Source organism: Neoarius graeffei, chromosome 8 (assembly GCF_027579695.1).
Source record: "Neoarius graeffei isolate fNeoGra1 chromosome 8, fNeoGra1.pri, whole genome shotgun sequence".
Lineage (NCBI taxonomy): Eukaryota > Metazoa > Chordata > Actinopteri > Siluriformes > Ariidae > Neoarius > Neoarius graeffei.
In genome coordinates this window covers 4132571-4160149 of record NC_083576.1, presented here as the reverse complement: position 1 = coordinate 4160149, position 27579 = coordinate 4132571, and positions in this window count along the sequence as shown.

The window sequence follows — 27579 nt, the reverse complement described above, 5'->3', positions numbered from 1 at the left end:
CCCACTTTGGACAGTTTTAGACCAAACTTTGGAGCATCTTTAGTGCTTTTAGGAACAGCGTTTTCTTTCATCATTTGTAATTCTTCCTCACTTACGGTGACGAAGCGATCGGCCGCCGTTTTGTCGAGCTGCTCGAGGTGATTATTGAGAAATCGTCTGAATCTCTCAACCAATCAGTGCATGTGATATACTAATACAGAAGAAGAAGAAGAAGAAGAGAATAAAGTCGCAGTACCTCACAGAAATCTGTGATATTCACTCACAGTTGCAAGAAAAAAAAGTCACATTTGTGCAATATTAAGTTCCAGTTGCTACGCTGAATCCAGTCTGCATAATGTTTTCTCATCAATGACACATTTTTTGTCTAGTTGTTTCGTCTTTAGGAGATAAAGGCAGGAAGTACGGAAAAAAGAATGTCCTTTCTTGAGAGTTATCCAAGAATAATTGTCCTAATCTGCAGTAGGGGTCAAATCACATGCAGACAGCATTACACAAGGAAAATCCATATTTGTAAAACAGGAACACAAGCGAGCATCTAAATCAGTAAGTACTCAGAACTCGGAACAAAGAAATGGGAAGAAGAAGAAGCAATGGTCAGAAATGCACAATTACAATCAATAAGACTTTGCAACTACAACCCCGATTCCAAAAAAAATGAGACAAAGTACAAATTGTAAATAAAAACGGAATGCAATGATGTGGAAGTTTCAAAATTCCATATTTTATTCAGAATAGAACATAGATGACATATCAAATGTTTAAACTGAGAAAATGTATCATTTAAAGAGAAAAATTAGGTGATTTTAAATTTCATGACAACAACACATCTCAAAAAAGTTGGGACAAGGCCATGTTTCCCACTGTGAGACATCCCCTTTTCTCTTTACAACAGTCTGTAAACGTCTGGGGACTGAGGAGACAAGTTGCTCAAGTTTAGGGATAGGAATGTTAACCCATTCTTGTCTAATGTAGGATTCTTTTTTGTCGTATCTTCCATTTTATGATGCGCCAAATGTTTTCTATGGGTGAAAGATCTGGACTGCAGGCTGGCCAGTTCAGTACCCGGACCCTTCTTCTACGCAGACATGATGCTGTAATTGATGCAGTATGTGGTTTGGCATTGTCATGTTGGAAAATGCAAGGTCTTCCCTGAAAGAGACATCGTCTGGATGGGAGCATATGTTGCTCTAGAACCTGGATATACCTTTCAGCATTGATGGTGTCTTTCCAGATGTGTAAGCTGCCCGTGCCACACGCACTAATGCAACCCCATACCATCAGAGATGCAGGCTTCTGAACTGAGCGCTGATATCAACTCGGGTCGTCCTTCTCCTCTTTAGTCCGAATGACACGGCGTCCCTGATTTCCATAAAGAACTTCAAATTTTGATTCGTCTGACCACAGAACAGTTTTCCACTTTGCCACAGTCCATTTTAAATGAGCCTTGGCCCAGAGAAGACGTCTGCGCTTCTGGATCGTGTTTAGATACGGCTTCTTCTTTGAACTATAGAGTTTTAGCTGGCAACGGCGGATGGCACGGTGAATTGTGTTCACAGATAATGTTCTCTGGAAATATTCCTGAGCCCATTTTATGATTTCCAATACAGAAGCATGCCTGTATGTGATGCAGTGCCGTCTAAGGGTCCGAAGATCACGGGCACCCAGTATGGTTTTCCGGCCTTGACCCTTACGCACAGAGATTCTTCCAGATTCTCTGAATCTTTTGATGATATTATGCACTGTAGATGATGATATCTTCAAACTCTTTGCAATTTTACACTGTCGAACTCCTTTCTGATATTGCTCCACTATTTGCTCTTTTTATACCCAGTCATGTTAATGACCTATTGCCAATTGACCTAATGAGTTGCAATTTGGTCCTCCAGCTGTTCCTTTTTTGTACCTTTAACTTTTCCAGCCTCTTATTGCCCCTGTCCCAACTTTTTTGAGATGTGTTGCTGTCATGAAATTTCAAATGACATTTGATATGTTGTCTATGTTCTATTGTGAATACAATATCAGTTTCTGAGATTTGTAAATTATTGCATTCTGTTTTTATTTACAATTTGGGCTTTGTCCCAACTTTTTTGGAATCAGGGTTGTATAAATTAGAGAACTAATCAATATCTAAGCAGAGAAAAGGCAACACAATCAGGGAACTCACTGATGGCAGGACAGGGGCGGAGACAGGACCATCGAAAAGGCTCAAAGCAACATATACAAGTGACAGTTTAAATCAAGATGAAGGGATTGAGGCTTCATCCTTGTACACAGGTATTAAAGATAGTCAGCCTTTTGAGTTCATAAAATCGGTGAAATTTAGTTCCCTCTGAAATTTGTTCATTGCAATATATTTTTATTTCTATAATAGCTCAAAAAATATCAGGCCATTCTGTGGCTGGGAAGTTATTTAATTTGAGGGGATTAAAGCAAATAATGTGCATGAAATCGCTCGCTTGGCGCAGTCAAGCAGACAGAGGAAGTCCGTGTGCGCATGCGCAGGTTTACCTTCTTCTTCTTCTTTTGGGTTTTACAGCAGCTGGCATCTATGATATTGAATTTCATTAATTTAGTATCATAGTCGCCACTGAAGTCCACTCGATCCTTGTTTACCGTCAATGGATCGGTCACTCGTCAAACAGTCCGCCAGAATCCGAGTAGGGAATGGCTGAGCGTAGCTGTCAGTCAAACACAAGTTAGCCAATGGGAATGCATTCCTGGACAGCCCGCCCACACGTGAAGTTTGTGCCAAAACTGCAAGCAAAAAGTCAGGGAGCGCAAACGAGAAAGCTGGAATCGCAACCAAAATAAATTACGTCAAACAAAACTGAGAAAGACGCGGAACAAAAATAAAAGGTTTCTGAAGAGTAATAGACTGATATTTTGCACGATTACACGAATAATTTGTTTGCCAGTCTAAAAAAATTGACTTTTTTTTTCTTTTTTTGTATTTTGGTTCGTCGTTTTTGTTTGATATTTCAAAAGTATTGCATGAACATTTTGGCACAAAATTGATTCCATATGAACGGGGAAAGCCCACCATGTGATGTGATGCATGACGTAGTATCTTGAATTGGGTCATGGTGAAGCAGGAAAAAATAGCGGAGAATTTAGGGCCATGTGGCTGTAAATTCATTAATTGTTCTATTTAAAATAAAAATAAATAATAATTAAAAAAACTCATAAAATTGGAAGTCTGTGATTCGAATTCAGTCGCTTTCAGTCACTAAACAAAAATAATTGAGTGTTGGGAAAATTCATTTTATGACCTATGTACACTTGAAAAATCTGAAAGGCAGTCGACCTTTAAAGTTAAAGTTCCAAGCCCATTTATTGCGAACTGAATGTTTGAGAAGATTGTTGTCCAAGGATTTGAGCTTGTACACTTTGTATATTTGTGTGTTTCCCTTCCAGGCATGGCGGAAGCAAATTTATTTTAAGCATATACAGACAGATAGTGCACTTCAACATTTCGTCTTCGCCAAGATGTCCTAAAGGCAGCATTGATGCTCTTGTTAAACTCAGCTGAAGTTTCAGAATATTCCCAAGTGTGCAGGAATACGAATACTTCAAATCCAACAGAGGGCATCACATAAGACATGATTTTTTAATCTGTTCCTGGCAAGTCATAGCCGGAGTCTCATTTTAGATGCAATATACCCAATGCATTTCCTATAAATACATCACACCGTCCACAGTCACCACACTTCAGAGAGAAATGTTTGTTCAAATTGGCTAGCTCTGCCAAAGGCTCCATCACACCAAACTGAGTTCTCTGTGCTTCGGGTAAGTCAAGGACTCTCAATTAAAAGAAGGATTCTGAGTGCACAGAAAAAAAAAAAAAACCCTTTCCTGAAGCAGAACTTAGTTTTTCCATGTCGCCCCAAAACAGAGGAAACTGTTTTGCCTTAAATTGAGAAAACCATTCTGGGATGGTAGAAAACTGGCTGGTGTGGAAGGTCAGGAATCCTGAGAGGAGACTGGTGATTGGTGTGGATGGACGAGGGCATTGAGGGCAGATAAAGCAGCGAAAACAACATCACAAGATGTTTACTGGAGAGTGGATCAGGAAGGATGAGGAATGGCAGTGAACCTGACTCCTAACACCCCAAACAACTCTGGGTAGAACTTCCATCATTGACGCTGACGATTAGCTTTTAGTATAAATACGGAAGTGATTTCCTATAATCGTGCGTGCTGATTGGTTGAGAGATTCAGGCTATTTCTCAATAATCACCTCAAGTGACTCGACAAAAAGGCATCCGATTGCTTCATCACCATGAGTGAGGAAGAATTACGGTACAAATGATGAAAGAAAATGCTGTTACTAAATAAAAGCACTAAAGATGCGATGAAGCTTGGTCTAAAACTATTCAAAGGGAAGGTGGAATTATGATTTATTTTATCGATTTCAGAACAAAGTATTAAGTAGATAAGTGACACAACTCTGTGTCACACCGTGATTGCGTTCACATGACACTTTGAAGTTTGGAATACATTTTTAATAAGATTTATTGTTAAATATTAGCATGTGTATTTATACTAAAACAATTATCCTTCTCAGTCTCAGTGAATATCGGTGAATAATAACCTCGACCTCGACTTCATCTCGAATATTACTCACCGATATTCACTTCACCTTCAGCGAATAATTGTGAAATATGTCTAGTGTGAAAGACAACAAGACAGAATTTGGCAGGAGGAACAAAGCCAGCTTGTCTTAAGCATACTTACTGTGATTCTGACCTTCATCTGGTGGTCATGCTCCTAAAATGCTCCATAACTGAAGCATCTAGTCGTAGATTAGATTATAGTCGTAGTTGTCTTTGTCATTCTTTCGCGACAGGTTTTTTTGATGCAAATTCCCACCAAATGTATTTACCAGCTTCACGTCAGTTCGATCATGCTTTACTCGAAGGACAGAATCTCTCTGGCTGCTGAGCAAATCCTTCTGGATTATTGATTTCATAAATAATACCCACATAAGATTGGCATGTTCCTGAGTCCCAGTGCAATGTTTGGATTTGCGCACCAATATCTGCGTAGTGAAGTTAATGACCAGGTCACTCCAAAGAGACCTTCACTGCCTGAACTTTCCAATAACAATTAGCCAAGCATGATATTAAAGAATTCCCTAAATTGTTCTGTTCGTCTTATAAAGCTCTGGTGTTTGTTTTGTTACCATAGCATCGTTTCACTATTAATCCCTGATGCTAATCTTTTATCCAAATAATGGCCATGTGGTTTACAGTAATAACCATTCTGTAATTAATGTGAATCAGTAATAGGGTAAAAAAAAAGTTGCGGTTATAAAAGTTCCAGTTTATTGCTTCCATCCATCCAGTATATAAGTTGAGCAAGATGTAAACAGTGTATTTATTTTAAAGGAGAGCACAATGTCAACAAAATGTCACATTAAGAGAAAAAAAAAGCTGTGTGTGCGGTGAGGATGTTCTGTGGTCTTATTAACCCGTCCGTATGTGTTATAAACGCTCACGGGCAGCGGGTTTGTAGGAACGCTTTCTGCCATCTTGTTGAAACGAGTTTCATGATGGGACTGAAACACAGTCCATTATCCTGATGTTTTATTACAGGGTTTTTATTCAGGAGAAAAAGAAAGCAGGAAAGAAGGAAAGTCTTTACTGTCACACATAAAATGATAATACAGTGAAATTCCTCTCCTCTGTTCTTCACAGAATAACTCCGTCCCGGAATATATTACACTGGAAACGTCGTACAGGAATACACTGGGGACGGCCAGAGAACATGAGAACTGTGTGAACTTACGGGCAATCAAAAGGATCTAAATCACTGGGTGGGTTTAAAATAATTAACGAGGAGATTGGGTCTGTAAAAAAAAAAAAGACCAAATTACTCAATAAAGAAAGAAAGAAAGAAAGAAAGAAAGAAAGAAAGAAAGAAAGAAAGAAAGAAAGAAAGAGTGGAATATATGAATTAAAGAAAAGAAAGAAATGAAGTTTGATATATGAATTAAAGTATGAAAAAAGAAAGAAAGAAAACAGGTGGATAAAAAAGAAAGAAAGAAAGGAAGGAAGGAAGGAAGGAAGGAAGGAAGGAAGGAAGGAAGGAAGGAAGGAAGGAAGTTTGATATATGGATTAAAAAAGAAAGAAAGAAAGAAAGAAAGAAAGAAAGAAAGAAAGAAAGAAAGAAAGAAAGAAAGAAAGAGGTGGATAAAGAAAGGAAGTTTGAAATATGAATTCACGAAAGAAAGAAAGAATGTTTGATAGACATGAAAGAATGGAAGAAAGAAACAGATGAAGGAAGGAAGGAAGGAAGGAAGGAAGGAAGGAAGGAAGGAAGGAAGGAAGTTTGATAAACAAGAATTATGGATTAACACAAGAAAGAAAGAAAGAAAGAAAGAAAGAAAGAAAGAAAGAAAGAAAGAAAGAAATGAAGTTTTATATATGGATTAAAAAAGAAAGAAAGAAAGAAAGAAAGAAAGAAAGAAAGAAAGAAAGAAAGAAAGAAAGAAAGAAAGAAAGTTTGGTATATATGAATTAAAGAAAGAAAAAAGAAAAAGAAAAGAAGGAAGTTTGGTATATATGAATTAAAAAAGAAAGGAAGAAAGAGAAAGAAAGAAAGAAAGAAAGAAAGAAAGAAAGAAAGAAAGAAAGAAAGAAAGGAAGGAAGGAAGGAAGTTTGAAATATGATTTCAAGAAAGAAAGAAAGAAAGAAAGAAAGAAAGAAAGGAAGTTTGGTATATATGAATTAAAAAAGAAAGGAAGAAAGAGAAAGAAAGAAAGAAAGAAAGAAAGAAAGAAAGAAAGAAAGAAAGAAAGAAAGAAAGTTTGAAATATGATTTCAAGAAAGAAAGAAAGAAAGAAAGAAAGAAAGAAAGTTTGAAATATGATTTCAAGAAAGAAAGAAAGAATGATTGATATACATGAAAGAATGAAAGAAAGAGATGAAGGAAGGAAGTTTGATAAACACAAGAATTATGGATTAACACAAGAAAGAAAGGAAGAAAGAAAGAAATATTGGATGAATTAATGAACTAAAGAATGAAATAAGAGGGAATTATAAATGAATGAATGAATGAATGAATGAATCCGCAGGACTGTGTAACGCGGTGAAAGTGATAAACTCTCAGCACCTGCACTGAATTAGAGAATTAAAAATCACTCAATGAAAAGTTTTGTTAAAAATCTCAGGATTTCTCTTTGTTATAATTAAAATAATAAGAATCATGTAAATGACCCGAATCGCTGAATTCCGGTTTGTCCGATGCAGTACCGGAACCTCCTCGGCCCAAACCCCAGCATCAGTCAGTGAACGGCAGCTTGTGGAGGAAGGTTCGTCATCTCACCATCTGCGGCGCTCTGTGACATGCACCGCTGCGTTTTATAATCGGAGCCCGCTGCCTGGTGATGATGGAGAGCGCATTAGCCCGCGGGATGCGCGGGGGATGTTAATCTGCTGTTTGTCTGTAAGGGCCCCTGAACAATGCCACAGCATCTGAACGATGACCTTTACCTCGTTGTGAGCCAGCGCCTGCTCTTATTGTCAACATATGTAATTCCGAGCCTTGGCTGTCAGCACGGTGCTGGATTATAAATCAGCGGAAGTGCATCCGAGCGAGTGCCTCGCAGCCCCTGGGCCTGGCTGATGGGGCGGCGGCAGACAGATGGGTTAACGGGGCCCCGGGCTGTCACCTGTCGCCGTGTCGCTGTCTGAGAACCGTGGTCAGCATGTGGCCTTTCAGACGGAGAAGAGAGAAAGCAGCTCTTATCAAACTGCCACAGACATGGAGCTGGTATTTTCTCATCCACCTGTGTGTGTGTGTGTGTGTGTGTGTGTGTGTGTGTGTGTGTGTGTGTGTGTGTGTGTGTGTGTGGTTATTTATAACAAACACTGATTTCTCACCTACTTCAGTGTCATTGTCACTGATAAAGGACTCAACTGTCAAGACAACAACATGATGGACAGTTCTGAGCCCGAAACACAGCCAGCAACCTCGCAAACACACAACCATCAGCAGCACTGGGGCACTTCAGTAACCTCAGGGTAGCACTTATAGACCCCTTCGCATGTTTGTAAACAAACCGAGCGTTGCCAGGATGCGCGCGCAGCCTGGACCCAGAAACAATGGCGCTGCCCATAGACCGGCATTATGAGCTGTCAGATTATGCAAAACAATTGTCGTTACAAGATCGAGAATGCTACATAAATAAGTTAACTCTAACAAGTGGACATCGCCTACCGGATCTGTATTTAATTAAAGAGTGGACGGACGATGTTAGTAAGTTCCCTGGTATACAATGGCCAGATATATACTCGTACCTTATTGACCAGACTTCAGTGTACACCCACGAAAAACTTCGTGCCTACAAGTCTTTAGACGCATATGATTATGTTATGTGCGGGCATGTACAACTTGATTAACAATGGGACATTCATATTCATTTTGTTTTAATCAAATTATGCCAGTGATGTGATGGCAATGTGGCTTTAGCTACAACAGCAAATACCAACACTAAACAGCAATTTGCAGGAGGTGATGGCATGAAAGGAATGATAGTGTAAAGAGTGCAGCTAAGAGAAATCAGAGCTGCGTAAAAAGCGAGAGGCAGAGAGCAGAAATGGAACTGAACGGGGCGGGAGCTAGGTTAGAGCAGTCAGCGTAAGTTGGCATTTAGAGTGAGGGCACACAATTTTACCTTTCCATCCCTGCTTTAAAATTGTGATTTTTGGCATACACAAATAATGATGGCACAAAATCTGGACTGCTTGAGTCAAGTGAGACCTCTCCTACAAACAAAATTGCATGCAAAGCTAAGCTAACATGCTAACAATATTCATTACATTGTGTAACTATGACCCAGCTAATCAGACAAACGTTACCAAAGTATTTTGCTACATCAATAAACGAAGACTAGAAAGAATAAAAAAGAAAGCTTTAATAAATAGCCTGATCTTACCTGTGATGAAGTGGGCGCTGCAAACCCGCGCATTTTTGATGGTGCTTTCATCCCAGTCTACATGTTTGATGGCTTGTAGCCATAGACGTCGGCGATGTTTTTGGAATGGGTGAGATCCTGCTGGAATTCTGAACATTTTAACCCCATCACTGCTACGATTCTGACACCCGACAACACAACAACTAGGCATTTCTGAGTCTTTTTTGGGTCCAGGCTGCGCGCGCAATTTCCGCTTACGTATGAATGACGTTTACTGCGAAGGGGTCTATAAGCCTCCATAACACCTCCATAAGCATTTAGTACATAGTAAGAATTTCATTACAACTAACATCAACCTGCAGAAATATTCTAATAGGTGTCACGTAATAGAAAGGCTGTTTTTGGTCACTTGTGATGTCCAGAATGTGTACGCTATATTATCCCTGTCCATGAATGAGAGTGATTTTTATAAGGCAACATAACACCTACATAAGCATTTAATGACAATGGACATAAAGTTTTACTGTATTCTAATAGGTGTCATCTTACGTAAAGCTTTTGTCATTTTTGATGTCCTTAAAACCCGAGTTATGACAGATTATAGTCAAGATAAAGCTGTTATAACAATTTCCAGGCTGACTTATGTTATGTCATGGCAATGTCACGACAAATGACAGGTTATAACAGACAGTACTTTGTAATAACAAATGCGTATTTCCTCTGGTTTTTAAATAAAGTGTATGAATTTCTATCCAGTGTATGCCTTGATTTAAAAAAAAATCATTTTTCATTTATGAATACATATGACAATGTTATGACAATGTAATAACAGCTGTATTTTATTTTTTCTTTTCCCATGGCTCTGAATAAAACGACTTTTGCTTTTAATGTTCTGATGCCATTTCATGACCATGATATTATGACATAACAGACATCTATTTCACATCAGTTACGGCATTGAAATTGTCAAATGCGAGCTGAACTGTTGTTATAAGGCTTCATAAACGCTTATGTACAGTAGTTTGATGTCACATGGACTAACAGAGATGAATGGTTTTATTTTTCAGAAGTGATTTTATCGCATGAGTCCTTCTAATTCCCAAGTAATAACATTGTCTCAAGGACGATGATGTCACGTGTCCTTTCTTGAAAGTTCGGCACATTGCATGATGAAATGCACTTTTCATGTTTTTCATGTTATGACATAAAAAAATTTCTGATCACATAGAAAATGTACATGTTTTTTTCCCCCACATTTTTTTCTAACAGCCCTGCGTCTGAAAAACAGAAAGAGTATTTATTTTCCAATTAATGACACTTTAATTGTCTTTAAAAGTTGGCATATCAGGTGAAAATTCAAATTCAATCCAAATTGCTTGAAACTGATCTCAGTGAATTCAGAATTGAATGCAGAACAGCATCCTTTTACAAAATTAAAATATATGTATCCATTCTTGAGATATTACAAATCAAAGCTTGAAGAAACGGCTTAATTTTTAGAAAACTGCTGTAATATTCTCTATGAGGGTCACATGGTCCAAAATGGGCCTCATTAACCAATGAGATCAAATGATTTTTTTCTTGATAACTTTTCTAATTTCTAGATATTTACATGGAAATTGGCAGCACATAGATGGTTGGATACTGAATACAAAGCTTGAACAATTAGTAAACACAATTTATGCAAATTAGCATTTGATTAGTATTAATTATGCTAATTAGGTAAAATCATTAAATCGGTACACTCAATAAAAAAAATAATAAAAGATTATTTCTAATCTGCTCTTTGTGCTCTGTAACCCTTTGTATTTCTCAGTAGGGCCGACTAGTGTTTATATGAAATAATATAAATGATTATTTCGATTAATATTCACAGCTTTCAAGGTGAACCTTGAAAAAACTGTCTGATCCACATCCAATAAACAATTCACATTAACTGAACTGAAATTGACACTCGCGTTTCCATCTTCCATTTGTTTTGTTTTTTTATTTCATTCTGACCACTAAGATCTCAATATTTTTCATCAAAACAACTCCAGTTCTATTCTAAAATAGTTATTTATATACAACCCCGATTCCAAAAAAGTTGGGACAAAGTACAAATTGTGAATAAAAATGGAATGCAATAATTTACAAATCTCAAAAACTGATATTTTATTCACAATAGAACATAGACAACATATCAAATGTCGAAAGTGAGACATTTTGAAATTTCATGCCAAATATTGGCTCATTTGAAATTTCATGACAGCAACACATCTCAAAAAAGTTGGGACAGGGGCAATAAGAGGCTGGAAAAGTTAAAGGTACAAAAAAGGAACAGCTGGAGGACCAAACTGCAACTCATTAGGTCAATTGGCAATAGGTCATTAACATGACTGGGTATAAAAAGAGCATCTTGGAGTGGCAGCGGCTCTCAGAAGTAAAGATGGGAAGAGGATCACCAATCCCCCTAATTCTGCACCGACAAATAGTGGAGCAATATCAGAAAGGAGTTCGACAGTGTAAAATTGCAAAGAGTTTGAACATATCATCATCTACAGTGCATAATATCATCAAAAGATTCAGAGAATCTGGAAGAATCTCTGTGCGTAAGGGTCAAGGCCGGAAAACCATACTGGGTGCCCATGATCTTTGGGCCCTTAGACGGCACTGCATCACATACAGGCATGCTTCTGTATTGGAAATCACAAAATGGGCTCAGGAATATTTCCAGAGAACATTATCTGTGAACACAATTCACCGTGCCATCCGCCGTTGCCAGCTAAAACTCTATAGTTCAAAGAAGAAGCCGTATCTAAACACGATCCAGAAGCGCAGACGTCTTCTCTGGGCCAAGGCTCATTTAAAATGGACTGTGGCAAAGTGGAAAACTGTTCTGTGGTCAGACGAATCAAAATTTGAAGTTCTTTATGGAAATCAGGGACGCCGTGTCATTCGGACTAAAGAGGAGAAGGACGACCCAAGTTGTTATCAGCGCTCAGTTCAGAAGCCTGCATCTCTGATGGTATGTGGTTGCATTAGTGCGTGTGGCATGGGCAGCTTACACATCTGGAAAGACACCATCAATGCTGAAAGGTATATCCAGGTTCTAGAGCAACATATGCTCCCATCCAGACGACGTCTCTTTCAGGGAAGACCTTGCATTTTCCAACATGACAATGCCAAACCACATACTGCATCAATTACAGCATCATGGCTGCGTAGAAGAAGGGTCCGGGTACTGAACTGGCCAGCCTGCAGTCCAGATCTTTCACCCATAGAAAACATTTGGGGCATCATAAAACAGAAGATACGACAAAAAAGACCTAAGACAGTTGAGCAACTAGAATCCTACATTAGACAAGAATGGGTTAACATTCCTATCCCTAAACTTGAGCAACTTGTCTCCTCAGTCCCCAGACGTTTACAGACTGTTGTAAAGAGAAAAGGGGATGTCTCACAGTGGGAAACATGGCCTTGTCCCAACTTTTTTGAGATGTGTTGTTGTCATGAAATTTAAAATCACCTAATTTTTCTCTTTAAATGATACATTTTCTCAGTTTAAACATTTGATATGTCATCTATGTTCTATTCTGAATAAAATATGGAATTTTGAAACTTCCACATCATTGCATTCCGTTTTTATTTACAATTTGTACTTTGTCCCAACTTTTTTGGAATCGGGGTTGTACATGAATCAGTTTGATTTGAAAAAAAAAAACAGTAGGTAAAGCTAAGAAAACTCACTTCAAAGTCTCCTGTGAATCAGAACATCAAAACTAGCAGAGGGAAAATTTTACTAAATTCAAAAACAAATCAGAAACAGTGAGAGCGAGAGAACATCGCTATAAAAGTGATCTGATTGATATTGACTAGTAATCCAGTGGGAAACCAATCAGGAGAGAGAGACAGAGAGAGAGAGAGAGAGACTGAGAGAGAGAGACTGAGCGCTTTCCTTTGACTCAAAAAGAAAAGCAGCGGCAGTTTCCCGATGTCCTGCGAGCAGAGTTTTTACTCTGTTGTACCGACTTCAACCTGCCATTACTCCCAAAGCACTGAACAGATCTTAACCAGATCCATTTCTTTGGAAAGCAGAGATTATAAGCTTTTTAATGAGAGGATTCACAATATTCAAGAGTTAAGCAATGATGGATTTGGAAACTTAGATGAGCGTCTGCATGAACAATTTTCACAGCACGGCCAGCGAGCATCTGATATGCCTACTAAATGATAACAGTGATGGAACTGATCCTACAGGAAAGGGAAAAAAAAAGAAAGAAAAGAAAAAAAGGCTTTTCAACTCATTTAATTGGATGAAGGGTGGCTTTGAGGTTCGTCCTGCAGCTTGGAGAAGTGGAGGTGGTCAGATATTGAAAAATATGATTTGATTTCGATCCAGGTGGTTGTCTGGCATGATGTGAATTTTAAACTGAGGCACTCGTAGCTCCTCTGGGAGTCGAGAGAGAGAGAGAGAGAGAGAGAGAGTAAGTCAGTGCAGTTAATTCTAAGAGAAAAAAAAACGTGTTTAATGAATGCAAACAAGACTGCATGAGCGATGTACACATCGGGATGTTGAATGTGTGGGAGTGAGATGGAGTGAATCCAATTCCATACGTGCAGTTATTGCAAGCGACACGCCTACGCTGCCTTTCCTTTTTCTTAATACCTCACTATAATTCCATCTGACAGGTTGAATATGTCAAGCAAAAGATGTCTTGTGTTTGTGTTTAAATCAGAAGGAATGTGGAAATTTACATCCGTCAACATCAGCATCGGTTCCACTTGTACAGCGACGTCAGGTTTCGTTCTCCAGAGCTGTCTGGAACCTTGAGCCTGCAATTTCAGTGCTCACACACACACACTATAAACCTTTTCCATTCACTGAGATTGCACATGGGATCAGATGATGAATTACAGTAGAGGATGTACAGGCCAATACTCAGGGATGTCAATATTTATACACGGAACGTTGCTGGTATTCAGAGTCAGGTTACACATGCACTAAGGTACTTAAGTCAATTTTCTAAGCTAAAAATGAAAAAAAATCTGTATATATTTCACCACTATGAGGCCATTTAGACGCAACCAAAGTGCCTTTGCACCTTTAATCACAAACACTCATCTTTAAACCTGAAATAAATAAAAGGGAAACAGCAATAGAAAATGTTTTACTCTGGAAGTAAAAAAAAAGGCTTTACTTGTTTGATTGTTTTTTTCTGCTGTTGAATCTCTTTTTGTCTTTGCTATCAAATGTAATACAGTGATGTACATAAACACAACTAGAAGGGCAATCGCTAGAATCCATACCTCCACCAAGGTTCATCATATCATCATCAAAATCTAATCACTCGAACCTGAGTGTAAACAAAATGTCACATTAAAAGCAAGAAAAACAAAAAGGTGTGTGTGCGCAGTGAGGCTCTTCTGCCATCCGTATGTGTTATAAACGCTCACAGGCAGCGGGTTTGTAGGAACGCTTTCTGCCATCTTGTTGAAACGAGTTTCATGATGGGACTGAAACACAGTCCATTATCCTGATGTTTTATTACAGGGTTTTTATTCAGGAGAAAAAGAAAGCAGGAAAGAAGGAAAGTCTTTACTGTCACACATAAAATGATAATACAGTGAAATTCCTCTCCTCTGTTCTTCACAGAATAACTCCGTCCCGGAATATATTACACTGGAAACGTCGTACAGGAATACACTGGGGACGGCCAGAGAACATGAGAACTGTGTGAACTTACGGGCAATCAAAAGGATCTAAATCACTGGGTGGGTTTAAAATAATTAACGAGGAGATTGGGTCTGTAAAAAAATTTTTGTTTAAAATGACCAAATTACTCAAGAAAGAAAGAAAGAAAGAAAGAAAGAAAGAAAGAAAGAAAGAAAGAAAGAAAGAGTGGAATATATGATTTAAGGAAATAAAGAAAGAAATGAAGTTTGATATATGAATTAAAGTATGAAAAAAGAAAGAAAGAAAGAAAACAGGTGGATAAAAAAGAAAGGAAGGAAGGAAGGAAGGAAGGAAGGAAGGAAGGAAGGAAGGAAGGAAGGAAGGAAGTTTGATATATGAATTAAAAAAGAAGAAAGAAAGAAAGAAAGAAAGAAAGAAAGAAAGAAAGAAAGAAAGAAAGAAAGAAAGAAAGAAACAGGTGGATAAAGAAAGGAAGTTTGAAATATGAATTCGAGAAAGAAAGAAACAATGTTTGATAGACATGAAAGAATGGAAGAAAGAAACAGATGAAGGAAGGAAGGAAGGAAGGAAGGAAGGAAGGAAGGAAGTTTGATAAACAAGAATTATGGATTAACACAAGAAAGAAAGAAAGAAAGAAAGAAAGAAAGAAAGAAAGAAAGAAAGAAAGATGTGGATAAAGAAAGGAAATGAAGTTTGAAATATGATTTCAAGAAAGAAATGAAGGAAGGAAGGAAGGAAGGAAGGAAGGAAGGAAGGAAGTAAGTAAGTTTGATATATGGATTAAAAAAGAAGAAAGAAAGAAAGAAAGAAAGAAAGAAAGAAAGAAAGAAAGAAAGAAAGAAAGAAAGAAAGAAAGAAAGAAGTGGATAAAGAAAGGAAGTTTGAAATATGAATTCAAGAAAGAAAGAATGTTTGATAGACATGAAAGAATGGAAGAAAGAAACAGATGAAGGAATGAAGGAAGGAAGGAAGTTTGATAAACAAGAATTATGGATTAACACAAGAAAGAAAGAAAGAAAGAAAGAAAGAAAGAAAGAAAGAAAGAAAGAAAGAAAGAAAGAAGTGGTTAAATAAAAGCAAGGAAGAAAGAAAGAGGCAGTTAAATGAAAGAAAGAAAGTAAGTAAGAAAGAAAATGAGTTACTCAGGAAGTAAAAAAAGACTCTTTGTTTGTTTGTTTGTTTGTTTGTTTGTTTGTTTGTTTGTTTGTTTGTTTGTTTCTGCTGTTGAATTCTCTTTTTTTACTTTTACATACTGAAGCTGTCACTAAATTTTATCCAAATCTGTTCAGTACATTTTAAGTTACTTTGGGAAAAGAAAAAAAAAAAGAAAAATAAATGAAAAGTCATGCAGAGCACAATACTTGTGAAAATCACAAAGACATGGAAATTATGGCCGATTAGGTGTTTTTACAAGATTTGACCTTGTGACCTTGACCTTTGACCTTGACCCACCAAAAACTAATGATGTCTTTATGTGACCCGAGTGAGTTTTCCTGTGCATTTTGTCAAAGATTGGTCAAGAATGACGACGCTAGAGCGCCAAGAAACAAACAAACTGACAAACGGACAGATCAACATACTTGCGAAAAGTAACAAACAAACGGAGGTGAAAGCATGACCTCCTCACACACTGAGCGGAGGGGAATAAATAAATATCAAAACTTGCCACTAAAAGGTGGGTTAAGATTAGTCCGTTTTGTTTTTTTAAAGATGAGTTCTAAATAGCTGAACTTAACATACAGTACGAATGATCTATTTTTATGGTGCGTTACATTGGAAATGAGAAGTTGGAAATTTCAAATTGAACTCCACCTCAAGTTGGATTTCTGACTTGAAAAGTCAGAAGACTTTCATCAACCCCAATCTCAAAATCCGAGATGGCTGAACTGCGTATCAACAGTCGAGGAAGATGTAATAACACTGTTTATTAGCACTTCTGTCTTATTTGTGTCTCATTAAATCAGTCGTACACGCAGTCCTGTCCAACTTCTACATGTGGACATGTTGCTATGGTGCTTGTATGTGTAAAATTCAGGGTAGTGCCATGTTATTAAATGGTCTGCTGAATCAGTTGAACGACTTCTTCGCTCGCTTTGAGGCAGACAACAGCACCACGGCACAGAAGACCCCACCACCTCCCGGCGACCAGGTGTTGATGCTGTCCCCAGACAGCGTGAGGAGAGCTCTCAGGACGACAAATGCACGGAAAGCCCCGGGTCCTGATAACATTCCTGGTCATGTCCTGAGAGACTGTGCCGAGGAGCTCACAGATGTCTTTACAGACATCTTCAACATCTCGTTGAGCCAGGCTGTTGTCGCCACGTGCCTCAAAGCCACCACCATCATCCCGGTCCCGAAGAAGCCATCTCCCTCCTGCTTCAACGACTACCGCCCTGTCGCCCTCACTCCCATCCTCATGAAGTGCTTCGAGCAGCTAGTCATGCGGCATATCAAGCCTGCCCTCGCTCCCGCCCTGGATCCTTTCCAGTTTGCATATCAGTCCAACTGTTCGACCGATGACACCATCTCCACTGCCTTCCACTCAGCCCTCACCTACCTGGAGACAAAAGACTCGTATGTCAGAATGCTGTTCATAGACTTTAGCTCAGCATTCAACACAATCATTCCTCAGCAGCTCATTCATAAACTGGACCAGCTGGGACTCAACACCTCCCTGTGCAACTGGCTGCTGGACTTCCTGATGGGGAGACCACAGACTGTATGAGTCGGCAGCAACTTCTCCAGCACCATCACACTGAACACGGGGGCCCCCCAAGGATGTATGCTAAGCCCCCTCCTCTTCACTCTGCTGACCCATGACTGCAAACCAACATCCAGCTCAAATCTCTTCATTAAGTTTGCAGATGACACGACTGTGGTGGGTCTCATCAACAATGGCGATGAGACAATCTACAGGAGTGAGGTGAGCCGCTTGGCCATGTGGTGCAAGGACAACAATCTCCGTCTGAATGTGGAGAAGACGAAGGAGATTGTTGTGGACTTCAGGAGAGCGCACACCCAGCATGCTCCACTATCTATCGACAGTGCTGCAGTGGAGAGGGTGAGCAGCACCAAGTTTCTGGGTGTGCACATCTCTGAAGACCTGTCCTGGAGCAACAACACCGCATCACTGGCCAAAAAAGCCCAACAGCATCTGTACTTCCTCCGCAAACTGAGGAGAGCAAGAGTCCCGGTCCCCATCATGCACATTTTCTACAGAGGCACCATCGAGAACATCCTGACCAGCTGCATCACCGTGTGGTACGGCGCCTGCACTGTGTCCTGCTGCAAGACTCTGCAGCGCATCGTGAGAGCAGCTGAGAGGATCATTGGTGTCTCTCTCCCTTCTCTAATGGATATCTATAACTCCCGCCTCACCCGCAAAGCCATCAGGATTGCAGGTGACCCCACCCACCCATCTCACAGCCTCTTCAGCCTGCTGCCGTCAGGGAGGAGACTGCGGAGTCTCCGGGCCAAAACCAACAGGCTCAAGAACAGTTTCTTTCACCAGGCGGTCAGGAGGCTCAACTCCCTCCCTGTTCTGCCCCTCCGCCCCCCTCTGCCCCCTGCCACAGATTCTGCCCGCACACCCCCCTGCCCCCACATCATGTCACCCTCACAGTTCCCCCCCAACACACACACACACACACACACACTCTCAACATTCATTCGCACACTGAACTCGGGAACTCAGGGACTGCACATTTCACTTTACCTCACTCATTTGCACTATTCCGCACTACCTCACCTTAACAGCTATTAGTTTATTGTTTATACTGCTTATTTCATGTTTACCTGCTATACCTCAAGTGCCCTTGACTGTTATTTTATGTCCTTTGCTCTAATTTATATGTGTGTGTGTGTGTGTGTGTGTGTGTATATGTATATATACCTGTGAGTGTTTAGTCTCTGTTTATTTCTTATCTAGAGTGTTTATACTGTTTATATTGTTTATTTCAGTTATTCTATTTTTATCTATTGCATTGCCTGTTTGCACCGTGGGTCAGAGAGGACTGATATTTCATCTGTGCTGTATGTCGAGCATGTATAGCATATTTGACAATAAAGTTGACTTGACTTGACTTGAAAACTTGACTTGGTGTTGTGAATAATGGCTATCCTGGCTAAAACTGGAATTGCTAATTGCTGGTGTTGGCTTTCTGACTTGTTGTACTGGAACGTGATTTAAACAGGTGTCAGATTCACGGATCCGATTTCCGACCTTTGAGATAAATGGAACTCAGTGTTGCTTCTTGAGCCGACCCAACTTCCTCATTCCCGCCCATTTTCACAAAGCTCCGCCCCCGACAGTGGATCAACAGTGACTGACAGGAGTGAAACCCAAACACAAACAAGCATTCCGGATGACCAGAAGGCAGTTTTCCAAATAGGATTTCTCAGCCACTTATTAGAGTTATGCTAAGGCCGTCACTTAAACCATCATATTTATTTATTTATTTCATATTTTACATATTTTCCATGTTATCTGTAGAAGTAAGAAATTTAAAAAGTTGACTATTGCACCTATAAATTATGTTAATGTTTCAATTTATAAAATTCATTCACATATTTGATTTTTTTTTGTATTTTCAGAAGAATTTAATCTTTTTTTTTTTTTACAATTCAACTCAATGTCTCATGGGCATTTCAATCAGTCTTTAAATTCCCTCACTACATTCAGGACAATAATAATGGCAAAATAATCAACAGGGTGATGTCATATACTGTACAGTCGAATCACTCTGACAGTCACATCATTTAGTTTACAGCATAAAAAAGTACATGTGCTGATGTCATCATTTTTAGTGTCACATTTTTCTTTCAACAGCAACAATCAGTCCTGGATGCATGACGGAAACGTGTCACCCTCTCTTTTCTCGTGCGGCTCAAGCTCAAGCAGCTCAAGCTTCAGAAACCAACATGTAAAAATAAATAAATAAATAAATACAACAAATCGAACAGAAAGGTGTGAATTTGCTTCGACACCATTTCTGTCCATACAGTGCCTTGCAAAAGTATTCACCCTCCTTGGTGTTTGTCCTGTTTTATTAGATTAGATAGAACTTTATTGATCCCTTTGGGCGGGTTCCCTCAGGGAAATTAAAATTCCAGCAGCATCATTACAGGATAAACAGAGAATAGAAATAGAGAAAAAAAACTTCTAGATAAATTAAATTAAATTAGGTATTTGCATATACAAATATAAAAAAAAGAATAAGAATAAAATATAGGGAAGAGGGGAAGAGGGGGAAAAAAAGGCCAACAGAAGAGGTATTGCACATTATATTGCACATTATATTGCACATTGTCCGGTATTGCTTATTGTCAGGCTAGGCTACTGCTCCTTCCCGTCCTCTGTCCTCCTCTTACCCCTCCGCCCCCCCAGAGAGGAGTTGTACAGTCTGATGGCGTGAGGGACAAAGGAGTTTTTGAGTCTGTTCTTCCTGCACTTGGGAAGGAGCATTCTGTCACTGAACAGGCTCCTCTGGTTGCTGATGACGGTGTGCAGAGGGTGACTGGCGTTGTCCATGATGTTCAGTAGTTTGTCCATAGACCTCTTCTCTGCCACCATCACCAGAGAGTCCAGCTTCATGCCGACCACAGAGCCGGCCCGCCTGATCAGTTTGTCCAGCCTGGATGTGTCCTTCTTGGATGTGCTGCCCCCCCAGCACACCACGGTGTAAAACAGGACACTGGCGACCACAGACTGATAGAACATCCACAGGAGTTTCCTGCAGATGTTAAAGGACTGTATCCTCTTCAGGAAGTACAGCCTGCTCTGTCCCTTCCTGTACAAGTGGTTGGTGTTGTAAGTCCAGTCCAGCTTGCTGTCCAGCCACAGCCCGAAGTACTTGTAGGAATCCATAGCCTCCACCTTGACTCCCTCGATCAGAACTGGTCGTGACCTTGGTCTGGACCTCCCAAAGTCAATGACCAGCTCCTTGGTCTTCGAGGTGTTGAGCTTCAGATGGTTCCTGCTGCACCACACAGCAAAGTCCCTCACCAGGCTCCTATACTCCTCCTTTCTGTCATCCCTGATACACCCAATGATGGCTGTGTCATCGGTGAACTTCTGAATATGACACAGCTCCGAATTGTAGCAGAAGTCCGCGGTGTACAGGGTACAGGGTGTTGCATTACAAGCTGGAATCAAAATGGATTTTTGGGGAGTTCACACCATTTGATTTACACAACATGCCTACCACTTTAAAGGTGCACATTGTCCTCAGAAATCTCCTTTGTTCGTGCCATGATACACTTCCACAAACATGTGTTGTGAAGATCAGACTTTGATAGATCCATGTTGTTTAAATAAAACAGGGTGCCCACTCACACCTGATTGTCATCCCATTGATCGAAAACACCTGACTCTAATTTCACCTTCAAATTAACTGCTAATCCTAGAGGTTTGCATACATTTGCCACTCACAGAATTGTAATATTGGATCATTTTCCTCAATAAATAAATGACCAAGTATAATATTTTTGTCTCATTTGTTTAACTGGGTTCTCTTTATCTACTTTTAGGACTTGTGTGAAAATCTGAAGATGTTTTAGGTCATATTTATGCAGAAATATAGAAAATTCTAAAGGGTTCACAAACTTTCAAGCACCACTGTAGGCATGTTGTGTAAATCAAATGGTGCTAACCCTCCAAAAAACTATTTTAATTCCAGCTTCTAATGCGACAAAACACGACAAACACCAAGGGGGATGAATACTTTTGCAAGGAACTGTATGAATATCTGCGATCCTGACTCAACTCCTGTTCAGTAATTAGTAAGTGTGTCTCTGTGCGGTTCAGTCTGTTGCAAACACATTTCTAACTCCCTCCTCTGCACTGAACACAGCTGAAAATATCTCCATGTGCTCCAGGTTAGAAAACTGCATCATGGCGATGCAGGAATGTGTTTTTACCGCTCCCTGAGCTACCCGTTCTGTAAAATATGTGACAATAAAAGATTAATGGCGTGCTGAATAAATGTAGAAGCAGCAGTGAATAACAGAATATCAGCTCTGCTCTGACGACACTCTGACTTATTACCCCTGAAGGGATCAACGGCGTTTCTTCTTCAAGCTTCTTAAGGATGCATTTCTGCAGGAATCTGACAGTCGTAGCATTTCGCTGCATGTGCTGTATCTCTCAGGGATTTGAGCTCTGTATTATCTTGTCAATTAGAGCTCACAGAGATGAAAGCCATGAACTGAGGGCTTCCTCACACACACACACACCATGTAAGTACCGTATGCATCACACATCACATCGCACTGATGGCCACATTTCTATCTCTTGGACCATAAAAAAACCTCTCTTTTCAAAAAGCAGATATAAATTATTCATTGCGTGGGTGCACCTGCCCCCGGATCAATGCCAGCTCAAAGACTGTATTCAGTGTCATTTGGTTCAAGGCCACATTTGATCGCTTCCTCTCCAGGCTTTGACTTTTTTTGTTTTTTGTCTCAGTCCAGAAGGATGTCATGATCCCCATTTGTTTGCAAGCTGCTGCTGAACAAGACAGTGAAACACACACACACACACACACACACACACACACACACACACATTCATGGAAGAGTGAAACATTTTCCTGATGCCATGTTTGCTTCTCTATTGAGGAGGCTTTGATGACTGGAGGACAACCAAGGACAAAAAAAAAGGAAATATTATTATTATTTAGCCTAGTAAACTAGACCCACCCACCTAGTGGCCAAAAATATTTTTGCCTAGCGAATGGGTCTAGCCTCGCACCATATAAACACAAACACCCCGGGCATCAAATCGTGCCCGCCAATCACAACGCAAGGTTTTTGTTTGGATTCTTTGGGCGGGCTTTTGCAGGAGTGACGACAAAGCTGCACGACGCTGGAGAAAGCACAACAGGAAAGATGGCTATGGCTAGTGAACAGCGCGCGTTTGACTCCGCTTTGGAATCAGTTTTAGAAGAATTAGACTTGGACTTTTCGTTGAAACATGAGCAGGAAGAGGCTCTCCGCTCATTCCTTTTCAAGAAGGACGTTTTCGCTGTTTTGCCAACCGGCTATGGCAAAAGTCTGATCTACCAGCTGGCTCCACTCGTAGCCAAAAGGATGGGGCTAGTTTGTGCAGTACGAAGAATTAATAAACAGCTTTGAAACATTACTTTTTGATTGTTTCTTATTTTCCCGTTATTTTAAATTTAAGGGAAATTATTTCACCAAACACCACTAAATAAAAACTCTCAAACCCTTGAAAACCCTTGGGAAAAAAAATGAGTGTATGTTAACTATGTGGTACAGACTCCAAACTTGTGGTCATTATCTCCAAACTTCTTAATATCTAGAACCTGTTTATTAATTAATACGCATTTTGAAAAATTATTTATTTCAAGGCCTCCCCCACTGCTTTCTGTCGCTCCGACTACGTCACAGTCACTGTTGCGCTGATTGGTCAGAGCGTTGGCCTATACGCACGGAGACAGTTTGAAAGACAGCGGTTTGTTCCTCCCACCCCCGTCGGAAATGTCTACAGATCGAGGCCAGACTAAATATTCACATTTAGTCTGGCTTGCCAGGCTAATTATTATTATTGTGCAAGAGATAAAATGCTCTATGTCATGCTGTTAGAGGAAAACGAGACCGTCAGTGACAGTGTAGCTCACTCCGGCCCCGTCTAGTCCAGAAGGAACGATCTAAAGTGGGCCACTTTGCGCAATAAATGTTGTAAGGTATATACACTATATACAAGCTATGTACAGAAGCGATATCCACCCTAGGAATACCGACCTATTTACCAGAAAGAATCCAAAACAGCGAGGAATTGACCAAGAAGAAGCGATTTTTGTCGAACTGCTCATTAAGGCTTAATTAGTCCATAACTTCATTAATAATTGTAATGAAGGAAATCTGGGTAGAAGTTCTATGCACCCTAGGTTCCCCTACCTTCATGCCAGAAAGAATCAAAATCGGTGAAGTATTGAGGGAGAAGAAGCGATTTGTGTGGAAACTGCTCATTAGGGATTGATTAATTACGCCATATCTTCATTATTAATTGCAATTATGCCAATTTGGGTTGAAGTTATATGCACCCCAGGCAGACCCACCTTCCTGCCAATAAGAATAAAAATTGGTGAAGAATTGAGAGAGAAGAAGTGATTTTCGTGAAATGTGGACGCCTCCGGCCGGACGACAGACGACACACGATGGCATAAATTCAGCACGTGTTGACCAGATGGGCGAATAATCAACAGCAGTATGGTGTGATAAAGTGGAGATACTCTTCCACTCCAAAGTTGATTCATTTGCAATAACAGCAGTGTTTTATTTCTCTTACACCACAGCAGTGTAAAAAAATGTACTGTCATGTACAGTAAACTCATCATGTTCCACCTCTGACTCCAAACATCTCCTCAAACCTACAGTCTCTCACCAGGGTTCAGCTTTTTTGGTCTGGTCCTAAAAGACAAAAGTCATTATTGTAATCTGTTTGTAAGCAGCTATTAAATCCAATAAAGAGAGAGAGAGAGACACAGAGAGAGAGAGAGAGAGAGAGAGAGAGAGAGAGACTGAAAGTTCTGAAAAATTGGAAACATCGTTGATGAATCATGAAGCCAGATGGATCCTATTTATGCAAAAAGGGACGGAAAGAAAAATGGAAAAATAGACAGTATTTGATTCACGTCTCGTCTCATCTCATCTCGTCTCGCCTGAGAAACGCCTGCCAGAGGGTCCTGCATGACAATAAGCCAGCTTGCACTGTGATAATATTAAATGAGGCTTGAAAGATGCCCGGATGTTCATGATCATTTGCTTTTCTGCTCCGAGTGAGTCTGTCATGACTCATTTCCACAGGCTCAAGACTGAGCGTTAACTTTGACGCACTCTGATGCCAGGCGAGAGTTACATTTTTAACTTTTTAGGAAACAGCTCTGAATCGCTTAAGTGCTCTGAATCGTCCTGGTGTTGAAGTATTTGTTTTCATCTTGTCTTTTAAACAAGTGCTATTCTCAGCTCCATACCTGCTTGAGTGGAAAATGTGACATTTATGAATCAGAGGGTCTTAAAGAGCAGCACTGAAATGCTCGGCCTCTGCAAGAGCAAACAGTTTCTCTCTTCCACTCTTTGGCACTTCGCTTCTCTCTCTCTCTCTCTCTCTGAAAGCCCAGATGGCTGGAGCAGATGCCCAAGACTCACTCAGGAAGAACGGAAGCCCTCCTCCTCTTCCTCTCCTGCCTCTCTTTTAGGCAGCTGAGAGAAATTTTCTACGAGGTGGTTGGTTCTTGGTTGAGCTCCATAGTCCTGCTGCGTCCCGGCTAAGGGTGAGATGCTTCAGCTAAATTTAGATTAAAAGGTCCTCCAACACCACAGGCAGAAAAACCAAAACCGCTACGGTGGTTTTCTGTCGAGGTTGCAGATTCCGAGAAAATATCCGACAGTAAATACACCTCATTAACAGATGGAAATATGCAATAGAAAGAGACAGCTAGTGCACACTAACGATTATTTTTGGATATTTTGCATTCTGTGTACAGAATTTCATCTCATCTCATTATCTCTAGCTGCTTTATCCTGTTCTACAGGGTCGCAGGCGAGCTGGATCCTATCCCAGCTGACTACGGGCGAAAGGTGGGGTACACCCTGGACAAGTCGCCAGGTCATCACAGGGCTGACACATAGACACAGACAACCATTCACACTCACATTCACACCTACGCTCAATTTAGAGTCACCAGTTAACCTAACCTGCATGTCTTTGGACTGTGGGGGAAACCGGAGCACCCGGAGGAAACCCACACGGACACAGGGAGAACATGCAAACTCCACACAGAAAGGCCCTCGCCGGCCACGGGGCTCGAACCCAGGACCTTCTTGCTGTGAGGCGACAGCACTAACCACTACACCACTGTGCCGCCGGTGTGTACAGAATTTGTCTCTAGTTTTGGTGAGAAAGGACTGAAAACGGTGGAAAAGTCAAATATGAGTATTGAAAAAACGGCTGATGGAATTTAAGCATTTGGAATGATGAGTAGGGGAGAGCGGGGAGACCTGGGACGAGTTTTCAGGTTTTGTAGACTGTGTAAAATTCTTTGCAGGTCGCGTCACATTCGTATTGCATTAGAGAGTATTTACTGTACCCTCTTACCACAACATTAGTTTCTCAGCTTGTCACATGTACCGGCCTTCAGGCTTCACTTTTTCTGTCATTATTTTTTGCAAGGAGACATGGGACATTATGTTGGGAAACATGGAACAAAAATAAAATACCTAGCTTAATCCTACGTGTTTAACTTTTATTTATTATCAAAACTTGCAGGCGGCACGGTGGTGTAGTGGTTATCACTGTCGCCTCACAGCAAGAAGGTCCAGGGTTCGAGCCCTGTGGTCGGCGAGGGCCTTTCTGTGCGGAGTTTGCATGTTCTCCCTGTGGGTTTCCTCCGGGTGCTCCGGTTTCCCCCACAGTCCAAAGACATGCAGGTTAGGTTAACTGGTGACTCTAAATTGACCGTGAATGTGAACCTGGCGACTTGTCCAGGGTGAAACCTGCCTTTCGCCCGTAGTCAGCTGGGATAGGCTCCAGCCCACCCGCGACCCTGCACAGGATTAGTGGTTACAGATAATGGATGGTAACTTGATGCTACAGACTTTAAATCCCCAATTCACCAGCATACATTACACCATAGAATGGAAGTGGAGGCAAAGTAGAACATACAAGTTTTGGTTGATAAAATATTGAACTGCACAAACCCGAATGCAACGTCCAGCTTTGTGGCTCCAAAGAAAGTCGGTTACTCTCAGGGACAACATTGAACTTTTGATGGAATCTAAAACATGATTGGTTGAAATTAATTTATGAGAATACAAACTGTCCCTAGTTTCCCCCATCCCAAGTCTCCCCGCTCTCCCCTACACACACAAAATAAAATATATCATTACTTTAAGGGGTACAATTGCTTGTTGCTGGTGCAGTACCCTCTACAGTACGTATTTGTATCCTTTATATAGTGCTTAGGAACACATATGTACCTTTTGGGCCATAAAAAGGTACACATAGCTACCTTGAGGTCCAATAATGAGCCCTAGGGCATTTATTAGTGTCGATTGTACCATGGGCTACACAAATGGACTCCTACTGTACCCCTGTTTCTAATAGTATACTGTTCATGGAAAATAATCAATGTGTGATGAAGACGAAATACTTTTAGTATCATGATGGTGATGATACACGGGGCAACTTTTTGGGCAATGTTGCCGAGCAATGTTGCTGGGCAATTGCGTTTTGACTCTTTTTCTATTGAGATTGGGCAACATTGTTTCTTTCTGAATGGTTTTGATAATCTCTGGCAACTTTTTGAGATAAGCCAATCAGAACGCGAGTATCGAGTCATGTGACCTCCGGTGAGGTTCGGATCAGAAATTTCAAACAAATATGGCGGCCGCTCAGTGGAGTGAAGAGATGGAGAGACTCCTCATCTGTTTTTATGCCGGTAAGTTGTTATTTTAATATTCTATATGGAGGAATTTACCTCACCAAAGCTCTAAAAAACAACAGACAGCTTGATTAAATGGTCACAGCAAAAATTAAGACATCGATTTTTTTTTTTAGCTAACTGTAAACTGCCGTTGCTAACTGTTGTTGCCCATTGTTAGTTGCCCTGTGTCTCACCTAGTTGCCCGTTGCCAGCAACATTGCTCGGCAACATTGCCCAAAAAGTTGCCCCGTGTATCATCACCATGATTGTTTCCCTGTAACAGCACATTCACTGTTTTACTCCTCTTACACCACAGCAATTTGGCATTGCAAATGCATTTTTTTTTAAACTGGTTAAAGAACATCATGTCACTTATTAAGTGTTTGTGGAACATCCATGAAACAAAGTCTTAAAGTTTGAGCTTCACCTCTGACTGTTACAAAGCGCTGGTACTGGAGTCCCATTCCATAAATGTTCCATAAACATCTCTTTATATTAAGGAAAATCTCACCTTATCGATGCTTCGACACGGTTTAC